Raw genomic sequence first — 16,018 nt, 5'->3', positions numbered from 1 at the left:
ACACTGGCCCTGCGAAGAGCCATCCCACTCAGTCCTAGTCCCCCAGCCTATCCTTATAACCTCACATTTAGCATGCTTCATCCACCTAATCTACAGATTCCTGCACACTACAGGACAATTTATCATAGCTAATCTACCTACTTGCATATCTTTTGACTGTGGGAGGAAACTGGGATGCTTGGATATGTTTGTGTTTTAAATTACATAGTCCCATTTATCTCTGATAACCCTTGATTTCCCTGTCAATCAAGGATCTGTTCACCTCTTACTTAAAAATATTCAATGATGTCACTGGGTTTGAGTTATGAAGAAAGGCAGGATATGCTGGGACCTTTTTCACTGGAGCACAGGAAGTTGAAAGGTGACCTTACAGAAGTTTATAAAATAATGAGGAACTATTAATTGTACGGTACAAGCTTTATGTTCCATTTATTTTTCAATATTGTCTGTGTATTCATTTCATGGAATATGTGTTTCCTATTTTATGACTGATGCAATCAGTGAGATGATTGACATGGAAATCATTCAAAGTTATCAATTATGAGCAATACGTGATGAGGTAAATAGTGTAATGTGCATCTCATTTAATATAATCAAGCTATTATAAAGAAAATAATCCTCCTTTTCCTTGAGTCATGACATGTTTCCTTAGCACTAATCTCTGGTTCTTAACACAAACATGCTTTACCTGGTGTTACTACCATTAAATACCCTAAAGGCAAATAAGTGAATGTTCACAAGTGATTGCTGAAAAGGGTTGATGGATGAATGATTACAAGTGAGGTTGAATCTACCAGGAATTGGAAATAAGATTTTATGCAAATGAATTTTAATTCTGTCTTCAATCATTAATGACCTTCTAGACATGGATTTCAGAGATACACAATGAACACTTCTTCACCCGTTAGGTCGCATTACAATTTAGAATGATTTGATTGTTGTTGCCTCATTATATATATTGATGTTAGACAAAAATATGTAACTGTATAATTGAGTAATAGCCAATCTCATTGAAAAGTTAACTCATAATGTTAGGCCAAAACATCGTTCATTTTTCATATATCGCATGTATAAGCAGACACCAAATTTTAGTGAAAAAATTCAAACTCTTTGTTCTTACCACTTTCTAAATGCTGAAGCCCTGGTCAGAACTATTTGATAGAATCAGAGCTTGAAGTCTTATTTTATCTGACTGTGGAGTTGGAACGAAAGCAGAAGGTCAGCAAAAGTGAGGACTGCAGATGCTGGAGATTAAAGTCGAGAGTGTGGTGCTGGGAAAGCGCAGCAGGTCAGGTAGCATCCGCGGAGCAGGAGAATCAATGTTTCGGGCAAAAACTCTTCATCAGGAATGGATGATGAAGGGTTTTTGGCTGTAACATTGATTCTCTGGGTCCTCGGATACTGCCTGACCTGCTGTGCTTTCCCAGTGCCACACTTTCAACTCTAATGCAGAAGATACTTTACTCAGGGCTGCTTAGATTTTCTCATAATTATGGTCTCCTCAGTTTAGTGCATATGCGTGTGCTGGTAAGTATCAGAACTTATTAGCCAGAAGGTGCCATTCCTTGTCAGGACATTCTGGGTTCCAACATCCGGGCAATACTTTAAAGGGCATCTGGGTAGCTCTTCACTCTCTGTAACCCAGGAGCATCACTCAACCTCTGCTCATCACTTCCAGCCATCCACGCAGATGCCAATGGCAATTGAAACACAGGGACTGTCACCTCAGAACACTCCCCTTACCAAAATCTCCTGCCAAAGACCCACATGCTTCCATCAGATCAGTCCAATGAGGTTGCACCTATACTTGTGCAGGGGACCTTCAGTAGGCCTTATTGCACCAGAGAGAATGCCTGCCAAATTCATCTGAGGTAAGCTGGTAAAGCAGTCGCATGCTCATCTGTAGCTGCCAATGTGCAACCTGGTCATTGGAATATAAATACTAAACACAACTGAAGACAATTTTAGTGTAATGGTGTCAACTTTCTGTACACTCTGAGATTCAACACAAATATCGTATTTTGTATGAGAATCTTGTTATCTCTTACAACACTTATGGCTTCTGACTATTTAAGTTTTCCGAGTAAACTACCTCAAGGGCATTGACTCTATGCTCACATCGTGTGCACCAGTCAAAAGATTAATAAAGTTGTCAACTTCTATTACCCTTTCGGAGGAACATAAACTCTGAAAAGTGGAACATTAAATGTGGCATTTGGAAGTTGGGAGATAATCACCTTAACTTATTCTTTCTCCAAGTTTATAATAGATAAATGCAACTTTCAAACTGAGTCATACAAGTGCAGACCTAATTTAATCCTACATAAACTCATAGCAACACTCAGGCTAGGAATCTTAACGGGTGATTATTGGTGCCAATGGAACAAATTAACTTAAAATTAATGGCAAACAACTATCTTAACATTATAAAGATGTACAGCAAGCATTGCCCTTGAACTGCCACCATGGAGAAGATCACGTGCTATAATTTAGTGGTGATATCACAGGAATTCTCTTACTTGACATCTTGGTTGTCCTGCCTCTGATGTTGTCAATCAACATTATCACACAGTCATCATCATCAAAGTTCTTTTCCTCAGACTGTGCATGATTGGCCTGTCTGTTGGTTGATCTGACCTGGGTTTATGTTGCTTCATCATGTAACACCATTATAGGTCATGATTTTGAACATTCTGGGCTGGTTGCACATTCTAGAAAACTTTGCTGGTGTCCAAATGTTCGTATGTTGGATTTCTAAATCACAATTTTTAGCTATTGCACATTTGTGGTCATTGTCTACCTGGTTGCTTGTCAAATGTCTCTTTCATTCTCTTCTGCCTTTGTAGAATAAGGCCCTGTGCCTCAGAATCATTACACAATTGGTTATTGGGCTAGGTTGTTCAGATTGTCCTCTGAGCATAAATTGTGTTGGGGATTATACTCCCTTCTCTATTGGCATTGCATGAAAATGTAGAAGTGCAATGCAAAAGACTTGTTTTGTTGGTTAATACCTTTATTGTTATTGTTTAAATAACATGCACCATGTGTTCTGCTATAGTGAATAGTGGAATGAAATTATGATTTGGGTCACTTCCCATTTAGCACAAATGTCTTGAGATGGTTTGCCAGTGTTCTGCTGTCAGACACTATCTGTTCTGGGACACTGGATAAACCTAAAATAGCAGTCAATGTGTCAATGATCATTGCACTCGTTGTGTTCCTGGATCATCTAACAACTGGAATTTGGAGCAATAATCTATAACAATGATGTAAACTTCCCTGTATACTGTGAATATATCTGCTGCTATTTTCATGCAAGGAGTGGGCAGAGCATTGTGTGGACTTAGAGTTTCCCAGCACAATTAGAGTTGGTATATTGGAATCTTTCCAATTCACTTGCCAGTTTTTGAATTTCTTGATTCAGCCCTGGCTAGCACACAAAGGCATGTGTTAGTTATTATGTGCACTTAGTATTCATGTATGTTCTTGACATGAGATAATCACAAATTGGCATAATACTTTAGACATACGGACTTGTTTCCCTGTGAAAATGCCTTGCTATGATTTAATAAGTTCTCAAGATCTATTCTGACAAGCCCCTTCAGAACCTTATATGTTTCAATAAAATCATCCCTTATTCTTTTAAACTCCAATGAATAAAGTACTAACTTGTTTAGCCATTCTTGATAAGTCAACTGCTTCAACCCAGGAATCAGATAAATGAATCTCTTTTGAATTGTCTCCAATGTTGGTATACCCTTTTTGAATACGGGAACTAAAATTGTAACCAGTACTCCAGGCGTAGCCTTGCTAATACCAGACTGTTATAATAAGTAATTCCAAATCTCCCACTTCCTGAAGAAGGGCTTATGCCTGAAACGTCAATTCTCCTGCTCCTCGAATGCTGCCTAGCCTGCTGTGTTTTTCCAGCACCACATTTTTCAACTCTGGTCTCCAGCATTGGCAGTTCCTCACTTTCTCCTGCAATCTAGGCCAAAATTCCATTTATCTTCTTAATTACTTGATGCACCTGTACGCTTTTTTTTGTGTTTCATGTGCACAAATTCCAGATGTTTCTGTGCTGTATTTCTTAGAGTCCCAATTTAAATAATAGGCTGCCTTTTGATTCTTGCTGTCAAAGTGCATCACCTCACACGTCCGTCATTAAACACGATTCACCAAATTGTTCCACTCACTCAGCCTACCTACATTCCCTTTCAGTTCTCTTATGTCCTCATCACAACACCCCACACACCTATTTTTATATCATTGGGAAAATTGGAGATATCACTCTCTGTCCCCATCTTCAAGTCATCAAGTTAGATAGTAAATAATCATGGCTGTAAACATCTGTGAAGAGAAATCAGTTAACGTTTAGAGTCTGGTGACTTATCCTCTGAACTGAGGAAGTTCTGAGGAATGTAATTGGACCCAAAATGTTAACTCTGATTTCTCTTCACAGATGCTGTCAGACCTGCTGAGCTTTTCCAGCACTTCTGTTTTGTTTCTGATTTACAGCATCTGCAGATCTTTCAGTTATTTTTTTACCGAGGCTCTAGGACTGATCCTTGTGGAACTCTACTAGTCATGTATTACCAAGCTGAAAAGAAAACTATTAATCCTGACTTTCTGGCTTGTGTGTATTAAGATATCCATAATCCAAGTGAAAACATTACTCATAAAACTGTAAGCTCCGATCTTGTGTGAGAAAATTTTATGTGATGATACATTGTATGTTCTGGAAATCCAAATGCCACTGGCTTGCCTTTATCAATGCTATTGTTTTGTCTTTAAAACAGCTCTAGCAAATTTCTCAAACATAATTACCTTTTCACAAAAGTATGTTGAGTACATTCAGCTTTTCAAAAGATCCTGCTATTTCTTCTTAAATAATGGACTCCAGCATTTTCCCAACAGAAGAGGTTAGACTGACTGGCCAATAGTTTCCTGCTTTATTTCTCCCTCCATTTTTGAGCAGGGATTAGTGGTTTTCCAACCCACTGGGATCCTCCCGGAATCCAGTAAGTTGTGGAGTATTTCAAGTTATGCCTCCGCGATCTCTGCAGCCATTTTGTTTAAAACTTTTAGGTGTAGCCCATCAGGTCCTATTAACTTGTTTGTCTTCAGTCCCATTATTTTGTCAAATATTTCGCAATGAGTTTTTACATATTTTATGCACTATTTAATCATCCAGAGGCTGTTCCTAAAAAAGAAATCCCAATCCACTGGCCTACCATTAATTTTTGCAGATTTGCATTCTTTATTTTTTGATTTGATATTCTTTTTAACCACATTTGTTAACCATGGCTGATTCACCCTTCTCAGTGTTCTTCCCTTTTGACTAGAATAAATGTTGCTGAACCCATGGAACGTATGCTGAAATGCTTGCCACTGCTCATCTGCTAACCTTCCTCTTGGTCTATTATTCCAGCTGCTTTACACAACTCTTTCTTCATTTGCACTGTAAAATTCTCCACGGATCTTTAGACAATACTTTCCAAAACCACGATTACTACCAGCAAGAATGGAAGGGCAACAGCTACAGGGAATATTACTAACTTCAAGTTTCCTCCAAGCTGCACACCATCCTGACTTGGAAATATATTGCCATGCTTTTAGTGTTTCTGGGTCAAAATCCTGGAACTCCTTTCTCAGTGCCATTTTAGTTCTACCAACAGCAAAAGGACTGTGGCAGCTTAAAAGGTTAAGCTCACCACCACCTTCTCAAGCGCTATGAAGAATGAGCAATAAATGCTGGCCTGCCCAGTGATGCCCACATCCCATGAATAACTAAAAATACCTCTTTGATTGTCCTTACTTATGTTGTGGACATTACTTTGAAAATGGAGTTGCCTTTCCTCAATTTGAGTTTGGATTTGATTTGATTTGATTTATAATTGTCACATGTACCTAGGTACAGTGAAAAGTTTTGTTTTGCGTGCAGTACAGGCTGATGATACCATACAAAGTGCAGTAGGATAAGAGAACAGAGCAAAGAATGCAATGTTACAGCTGAAGAAAATGTGTACAAAGAGCAAGATCAACATTAAATTTTAAATTTGACAGCGCCATTCAGAAGTTTAATAACTGTGGGGAAGAGGCTGTTCTTCAATCTGTTGGGATGTGTGTTTAAGGTTTTGTGTCTTCTTCCCAATGGAAAAGGTTGGAAGAGATTATAACAGGGGTGGGAGGGGTTTTTGATTATCTTGGATGAGGCAGCGAGAAGTACAGATGGAAGATCAGCTTACTTGATGGACTGGGCTATGCTCACAACTTTCTGTAGTTTGTTACAGTCCTGGGCAGAGCAGTTGCCATACCAAGCCATAATGCATGTAGATAAAATGCTTTCTATGGTGTATTTATAAACATAGATAAGACATGCCAAATTTCCTCAGCCTCCTGAGGAAGTAGACGAGTTGTTGTGCTTTCTTAACAGTTGCATCAAATGGTTGCACCAGGATAGATTGTCAGTGATCATCACTCCTAGGAACTTGATGCCAGAATTCGTAATTCTACTATAACATGATCACTACCCCCAGAACATCCTTAACTATGCAAATTTTTATTGATCCTACCCTTTAGATCTCAATGTAAAATAGCTTGTTTCTACATAGATTCTGCAATATTTTGCTCGAAGAAACCATTCCTAATATACTCTAAGTATTCTTCTTTCAGGTTACACTTACCACCTAATTCATCTAGTAAGTACACCAATTAAAATCACCCATGACAATTGTAATGCCCTCTTTGCATATCTCTATTATTTTTGGAGTCACAGAGTAAGTCAATGCCTCAGGGGCCTATAGATGACTCTCACCCATGAAAGTTTTTCCTTAGCTATTCCTTACTTGCACAGAAATTGATTACACATCATAAAACCATGAGAAATAGGAACAGGAGTGGGCCTTTCAGCACTAGGAGCTTATTCTGCTCAAATAAGAACACAGCTGATCTGACACTCCCCATGTTCACTTTCCTGTGTCTTCCCCATAACCCTTGACTCCCCGACTGAGCGATAATCTATCCATCTCAGCCTTAATTATACACAAGTCGGATGCACAATATTTGATTCATCAGCATATTGATCCCAACCTGGTTCAATACGAGCTCACCCCAATGGAACAGCTCTCTTTTCTTGGTATAGGTCCCAATGACCAATGGATTAGAACCCATTTCTCTCAAAACGTAATTAACAGATGCATTTATCTCTCTAATCTTGTTTACCCCATAGACGAAGAAAGGTCTATAGTACAGAAAAAGGCAATTTGGCCCAATGAATCCGCACAATGAGTCAAAAACAATCATCAAACTATTTCAATCCTATTTTTCAGCACTGGGCCCATGGTCTTGTATGTCTTGGCATAACAAGTTTACATCTAAATACCTTATAAATGTTATGAGGATTGCTGCCTCTATCATCCTTAAAGGCAGTGAGTTTCAGATTCCCACCACTCTCTGAGTCACAAACATTTTCTTCACATCTCAACTAAGCTTTCTGCCTCGAACCTATCCCTCCTATCATGTATAATATAATCCAGAACTACACACAATACTCTAGTTATGACCTAACCAACATTTTCTACAGCATAATCTCCTGGCTCTATAGCTTTATGCCTCGGCTGAGAAAGACAAGTACCCATCTGCCTTCTTAACCACTTTATCTAACTATCCCACTTCCCAAAGGAACTGTTGGACACATACACCAATATTCCACTGATCCTCAGTGTTTCCCAGGATCCTACCATTAATCATACATTTCCTTGCCTCGTTTATTCTGCACACTTCATTATCTCACACTTATCCAGGTTGAATTCTATTTGACATTAATCAGCCCATATAACCAGTTCATCTTTATTCCCCTGTAATGAAAATGATCCTCCTTACAATTTACTACCTTTCCAATTTTTGTAATATCCACCAACTTATTGATCAATCCACCAATATTCACTTCTAAATCATTTATATACACCACAAGCAGCAAGAACCCCTGCGGAACCCCATTTGACAACAGCTTCCAGTCACAAAGACATCCCTCAAACACCAAAGAAATATCCATCAATGTCTTACATCTTTTTATGTGATATTACACTTTAATAAGAAGAAACAGGATGAGTTTTGGACTCCCCACCAGTGGCCTTCTCATGCACGTTGTTCTCCCTGTCTGCTACACAGTGATGCCGATTTGCTGCAAAACCCTCACAGTCTGCTTTACGGTCCAGACCCATCCAGAGTGGAAAGGTCAAGAGCATGAAATCTATAGGTTCTGCGGATGAGATAGATCACAGATGGAGCGTTTCTGTTTGTGACTGAAGTCAACTACTGGTGAGCGGGATACTGTCATGTGGGGCATTGCCCCATATCGGTTGGTTAGGTCTGATAATGGAGAGAGATGGCACAAGCATTGTGGTAAAGAAAGGAATTAAGTTTGTTGGGCCTGAAAGAAGCACTCCTGCTCCCCTAAGCAAAGCTTGTATGACGATAACATTGCTGGAGGTGGTGATGGCCTAGTAGCATTAGTGCTGGACTGTTAATCCAGAGACCCAGGTAATGTTCCAGGGAGTTGGGTTCAAATCTCACCATGGCAGATAGTGAAATTTGAATTCAATAAATAGCTGGAATTAAGAGCATAATAGTGACCATTGTTGATTGTCAGGAGAAACCCATCTGGTTCACTCATTTCCTTTAGGGGAGGACACTGCCATCCTTACCTGGCCTGACCTCCATATGACTGCAGACCCACAGCAATGTGGTTGACCCTTAACAATCAACGATGGATTAGAGTGGTGCTGGAAAAGCACAGCAGTTCAGGCAGCATCCGAGGAGCAGTAAAATTGACGTTTCGGGCAAAAGCCCTTCATCAAGGATGGACTATAAATGCAGGCCTCGCCAAAGATGTCCTCATCCTGTGAATGAAAAAAATCTGAAGAACTTAGTTTGAAGAGGTGAGGACAGCTTTTAGGTTAGATTTCAAAATGGCTAGGCTTCTGAACCTTTTCTATCAGCTAGTTGTTCCAAATTGAAGTGAAGGACAGTCCATAGTGTCTATGCGAAGGGAAACATGAATCAATACAAATGGTGTAGACATTTCACTGAAAATATTTGCCATATTGTTCAGTGTTGACATTCACTAATACAAAGGGCCCAAGAGTGACCAGGTGCATTAGAAGAAGTACCAATTGCAACTTTTCTACTTGTCAAACCTGGTTCATCCAGGCCTTTGACCTACTGAATTAATTTTTCGATCCTCCACCTGACCAGGTTGCCCCCAATAACACAGTAACTATCCCAGTTACAAACATGAATACATAAATACATTTAAGCTTTAGTCACTTGCAGGGTGGACAATGGCTCTGATTTTAACTAAGACATTTTGTATTTGTTCATGGAATATGGGTGCCACTGACAAGATTGGCATTTATTGCCCATCACTAGTTACCCAGAAGCCAGTCAACAGTTTACCACATTGCTGTGAGATTAGTCACATGTAGGTCTCACTAGGTAAAAATAGCAGATTTCATAGAGTTACAGTCATACGGAACAGAAACAGACTTTTAATCCAATCAGTTTATGCCAACCATAATCCCAACCTAAACTAGTCCCACATGCTTGTCTGATATCCCTCCAAATCTTTCTTGTTCATGTACATATCTAAATGTTTTCTAAATATTGTAATTGTATCCGCATCTACCACTTCATCTGGAAGTTCATTTCACACACAAACTACTCTGTGTAAAAAACAAATGCCTCTCATTTCGTTTTTAAAATCCTTCTCCTCTCACCTTAAAAATATTCCTCCAGCCTTGAAATGCCCCCATCCTCAGGAAAAAGCACCTAGCATTTGCCTTATCTATACCTCTCATTATTTTATAAACCTCAATAAAGTCACCTCTCAACTTCCCTACACTCCAGTGAAAAAGGTCCCAGTCTATTCAGCCTCTCCTGTAACTCAAACCCTCCAGTCCCAGCAACATCCTGGTAAACTTCTTTTGAACCCTCTCCAGCTTAGCAACATCTTTTCTGTAACAAAGAGATGAGAACAAAAGAAGGTCTCATCATAATCCAGTACAAGCTCAACATAATGTCCCAAAGTGACATAAGTGAACACCATTATCTTTTCAACAATTTGTAGTGAGTGCATGGTCATCATTAGGCTAGCTGTTTCATTTGTGATTTTTGAAAGTGCATTCTGAAGTGATGCAAAGAATAATGTAAATGTGGAGTGAGGGAGTGCAGAACTAGAGGGCATATGTTTAAGGTGAGGAGGGAAAGTTTTAAAATGGACCTAAGGGGCAACCTTTTCACATAGAAGGTGGTGCGTGTCTGGAATGAGCTGCCAGAGCAAGTGATGGAGGCTTGTACAATTACAACATTTAAGAGGCATCTGGATGGGTATGTGAATGGGAAGGGTTGAGAGGGATATGGGCCATGTGCTGGCAAATGGGAATAGATTGATTTAGGATATCTGGTCAGCATGGACTGGTTGGACCGATAATTTTTTTTTAACCTTGTCCCAGGATGGCTCCATTGTATTTTAAACCTGGATTCTATAATCCTGTGTTGCTAATCATTTATTTTATTAGATTGCATTCACAATGAGTGGAAAACCTTAATTGAGTTATACACTTTTTCTACATTTATGCATTGAGTGCAGCAACTAAATAAGATCATTCTACCTTACCATGCCCTTGTTGAGAAACTGAGGTACAGGCCGAAATTCAGTTGTGCATAGCAACATCCAAGTTTCAAAGACTAGAAGACAAATCTTCTCCAAAATCTCAAACTAAACGACAGGCTGAAACTGAAAATAAAAATTAACTGAGCCATACCTGGGTTTAAAAATAAAGAAAATATTGCCAAGAATAATGAAGAATGTCTACAGTTTTAAGTTGCCGTGACAGCATGAGCTACAGTAGGAAACAATGTCGTTTAATGATAGTGCAAATAATGTTTGTGTTGAATGAGTTAGATATGAAATGCCATGAATGAGTTAACTGTACAATCATTATCTAATTCTCTCATTGGCTGCTATAAATCAGTTACAGATAACTATAATCCTGAATTCCTCCAGCAAAATTCATAATCCCTACTGTGGATTACAATACATTGTTAATCAAATAATTTAATACCACTACCAACTTTAATGAAAACACTGGCCTCATATGCATTTAGCTTAGTCTCACATTCTTATTATTACATCCTTATAGCAAACTTTAAAGCATTTTTGGCCACTACAGAGCCACAGCGCTCAGAGCTAGAAGATATTGTAGATTGCTTCACTATCTTCTGTGCATACAAGACAGAAAATCTATGTAATTACTTATGAAGCAGAAGAAGCCCAATAGTCAAACCGTTGCAGCATAAAAGGTAAAGCATCCTTGGAGGTCTGCAAACAATCCTTCCAGGATTTCTCTCCTTGTCTTTCAGACTAGTTTGGAAGAATTACGCATTATAATTTGAAGCTTTGTGATTTTTTTTTACCCAACTCATCACATTACCAAGGGGAAGAATGAGTACGCAACCCTTCAATGAAAGCCAACAAATGCTGCACAACAATGAACAAACAGCAAAACCTAACACTAAAACAAATGCAAACTAGTGACATCACTCAAACTGATATTTTGAAAATCCTTATGGACAGTGTGATGGATGGTAATCGGCAGGACAGTTTGCTACTGAAAATAAAGGCTGTAAAATCACTTGCTCTCAGTAAATTGGTAGTGAATTTGGAGAGCTGCTAGGTAACTACATTCATTGCATTTATCTCCCTCCCACTGGGATTCCAGATTCTGGGAGGTTTCTCAGAAATGGAGTGGGCATCTTCTGTCCTATATCAACATCAGGTCGGGTACTCATCCAGGAATGTTTTCGGGTCTACCCTACGTTTTGTCACAGGTCACTGCCATTAGTGAATGAAACGCCCATCTGTTATCACACACCTTTTCTGTTTCTTAATTGGGTCCAATAATTGCTGGTAGGAGTGGTAATTGATTGTGAGCAGGTTGATTACCTTTAAAATCCTTTCTCATTGAGGAAAGTTCCATATTTGAAACCCTCCCTGATAAACTGCTACTCTTTCCCTAATGCCCAACATTGCATATCATGTTGTCATTGCTGTACAGCAACTTGTCCGCCTCCTTTAGTCATGATTGCTGACTATCATGACAAGGTACCTGGATTTATGTCTGCACTAAAGGCAAGTCAAGGCAGAAATGCATTGAGCATTTGAAAAGGCACAAAGTGAGTAAATGCTAAAACAGCAAGTGAACAGCTCTGAGGTTCATTCTGCTGTAATGCATGAAGTGGTTGCCTATCCTTGCACACAGAGACCAGGCAGCAATGAAGGCTCTTTGTGTGCTTCAAAGTAAAGCCTTGAATTAGGTAACTGAATTCTAAATGAGCCAAGATGTGCCATGATAAGGTGTTGTGACTCCAAATGATGGTGCATGTCCAATGTCAACTTCTGTGGACAAAAAATGCTGATGTTTGCAACCTAAGCAATGTCCCCCGAGATGTTAATGACTGCTGACAATGATAGTGGTCCAGAGGAACAAACAGTGAGCTGCATCTGCCAGTTTACATCAAACCTTTAGGACAAAAACTGTTGCTATCTAGTTCCTCTTTTTTGCATGGGGGCACAGGAAACTGAATGCATTGGTACCGACAGACTGGTCAGATGGGCTAAACAGTGGAAAATGGAATTTAATTGTAAAAAGTGTGTGGTGATGCATTTTGAGTAGACTAACTAGGCAAGGGAGTACACATTGAATGAGCGCATTCTAGGAACTAAAGAAGATCAGAGAATGCTTGGGGTGCATGTCCATAGGCAGCAGGATAGGTGAATAGGAAGGCATGTGGCACACTTGCCTTCATTAGGTAAGGCATTATATACAGGATGTTTTGGTGTGGCTTTGTATAACATTAGTTTGGCCACACAAAGAATATCATATGCAGTTCTGGTCACCAGGTTTTAGAAAGGATGTGATTTGATTAGAAAGGGTGCAGAGGAGATTCACCAGGATATTTCTTGGAATGGAAAGTTTCAGCTTTGAAGACACTAGGTAGGCTAGGGCTGTTTTCCCTTGAGTGTGGAAAACTGAGGGGAGGCCTGTTTGAGGAGTACAAAGATATGAGGGGCATGAATAGGGCAGATAGCGTGAAGCATTTCCCATTAGTCCAGGGATCAATAACCAAAGAGCATAGTTATGTGGAAAGAAATAGGAGGTTTAGAATGGATTTGTGGAACATTATTTCACTCAGACGATGGTGGGCATCTGGAACTCATTGTCTGAAACTAGTAGACGCAGACACTTGCAAGACATTTAAAAACTCTGGGTCAAATGCCATAAAATGTAGTTATAATGAACTGATGCTTGATGAGCAGTATAGTTATGATGGGCCAAAGGGCCTCTTTCCTTGTTGTGAATGTTTATGACTCTAATTAAGGGAATAATAAATAATAACAAGACATCAATGTATGCAATTAAGCCACTTGCTGCTCATAATCAAGATTCTCATTTTTAAATATATTCATTGATGGGATGCAGATATCATTGGCTAGGCCAGCACTTATTACCCTCCCTAATTGCCCAATAATGAACACGAGGGAATACATGGTGTAAGTGTACTGAAGAACGGGCCTGAAACATGTACCTCTACTTGACATATTGGCTAATGTGGCCCGAGGAGTGAGAAAGCATATTTTACACGATCAAGGTGTTTGAGAAACTGAGTAAGTCAATCAACATTGTACTATGGAAGGGCTTAAAAGTTAAACTTTAAAGGAAATTAAATTTGCGACAGATAATGTCTAACAAAAGGAAAACACATCATAAGTAGCCCCACTAAGGGGGGAACAGATGAAGGCAGATTGGAGAATCTTTTAATCCATGCAATGTTCTTTTAATATTACTGCAATTGGTATGGAGCACAAGCAACCAGGGATGAGTCAACATCCTCAAAGAATCATAGGATAGTTACAATGCATAACCAAAGAGAAGAGAATGAGAAAATGGGGGAAATCTCGGAGAATGGTTTCTGCACTTCCCTTGTCGGCATTCCACAGGAGCCATTTCCTTTGGTCCACTCATCCTCCTCTTTCAAACCTTCTTCTGCTCATACAGCATCTTACCCTGCAAATGCAGAAGGTATAATAACTGCCCATGTACCAATTCTCTCCTCACAATCAAATGTCCTAGACACACCTTGCACATGAAACTGTGGATTACTTGTACTTTATTAAATCTAGTCAACTGCATTCACTGTTCACAACATGGTCTCTTCAACACCTGGAGATGAAACGCAGATTGGGTGACCGCTTTGCTGAACACTTACACCCTGTCTGCAAAATTGATTCTGTGCTTCCAGTTGCCTGACACTTCAACACACCACTGTATTCCCACACCAGCATTTCTTTCACTGACCTTGTTATAGTGTTCCAGTGATCCTCAGCACAAGCTCGAAGAATGACATCTCATTTTCCACTTGGGGACCCAGCAGCCTTGAGGACTCAATGTCGAGTACAATAATTTTACAGCCTGGTTCCATCCTTCAATCTGTTTTTACGCATCCCCACACTCAGACCGGTTATGACACGGGTTGCTTTTAGCACAGTCACTCATTTCCACATACTCCCAGGTTATTCTCACATTTATTACATGGGCTGCTTTCCTTACAGCTCACCTATTCTCTTCACTCTTACTGTCACTCTTTCAGCTTTTCTTCTGTCTTGGCCTACTATCCATAATCCCCTTGTTTACCTACTCCTGTCATATCTCTGTTTCTCTCTGGGTTCCCTGTCCACCTATCCAGTCACCTCACCCCTTCCTACACCCACTCCCCAACCTTGCCTTCAGCACAAATACCACCTTTTCCTAACTGCTTTCAGTTCTGATGAAGAGTCACTGGATTGCTTTCTTCCCACAGATGCTTCCAAACCTGCTGACTTTCACCAACAATATCTGTTTTGTTTCAGATCTCCAGCATCTACACTTCTTTGTTTTTCTTCCGTATAGTCCAAGTCCTTGTCCTTTATTACCTTGATGCTGGTGTTAGACTGGAGATGCCAGTGTTAGACTGGAATGGACAAAGTTGTACAACACCAAGTGATAGTCCAGCAGGTTTATTTAAAATCACAAGCTTTCGGAGCTTCATTTGGTAATGAAGGAGCAGCACTTCGAAAACTTGAGATTTTAAGTAAACCAGTTGGACCGTGACCTGGTGTCATGTGACTTCTGATTTCATTATCTTCAGCCTTGAGGCAACACAATAAATCTTTGAGGTAGGAATGACATACTTGGCCAGATTGAAGGCAAAATAGGATTTAGTAGGCATGATGTCCCTGTTTCCCATTTTCCTGGGCACTAGAGAGGTACAGCAAAAGGTACTCATCCCAATCTGAAGCTATTTATAATAATCTAAAGTAGTTTGATTTGCCAGACAACCAATGGCAGAACCTACTGTGGGAAAGCCTCTCAAGCCTGTAGAAGTGGTAATAGTTTAAGTATTGAACTTAATGCTTACTGTTCATCCCACACTGTTCTTTGTCTTATTATTGCTACAAAGAAAATGAGGATTTGTCTACTTGCATTGCAGAATACCTGACCCTCTCCAACTCTCTGCTGCAACACAAAATGCTTGTATTTCTCAGCATGACTAAGCACAGATCTGGTCCTGTATAATGAGACAGGAATAATTAATGACCTCATAGTTAGGGATCCTCTTGGAAGGAGCGATCACAGTTGACTTGAATTTAGAATACAGATGGGAAGTATGAAGATAAAATCCAATACCAGGGACCTGTGCTTAAACAAAGGAGACAACAGGAGGATGTGTGAGACTGCAAGCAAAGACTTCATGGTGGGTCAGTTGACAAACAGTGGAGAACATTCAAAGCATCTTTTCAAAGTGTTCAGCAAAAGTATATACCAGTGAAAAGAAAGAACAATGAAAAGGGGTAATTTGCCATGGGAGTCCAGGGAAATAAGGGAGGCTATCAAATTGAAATAAAAGGTATACTAAG

This window comes from Chiloscyllium punctatum, chromosome 1 (assembly GCF_047496795.1).
Source record: "Chiloscyllium punctatum isolate Juve2018m chromosome 1, sChiPun1.3, whole genome shotgun sequence".
Classification (NCBI taxonomy): domain Eukaryota; kingdom Metazoa; phylum Chordata; class Chondrichthyes; order Orectolobiformes; family Hemiscylliidae; genus Chiloscyllium; species Chiloscyllium punctatum.
This window is presented reverse-complemented; position numbering follows the sequence as displayed.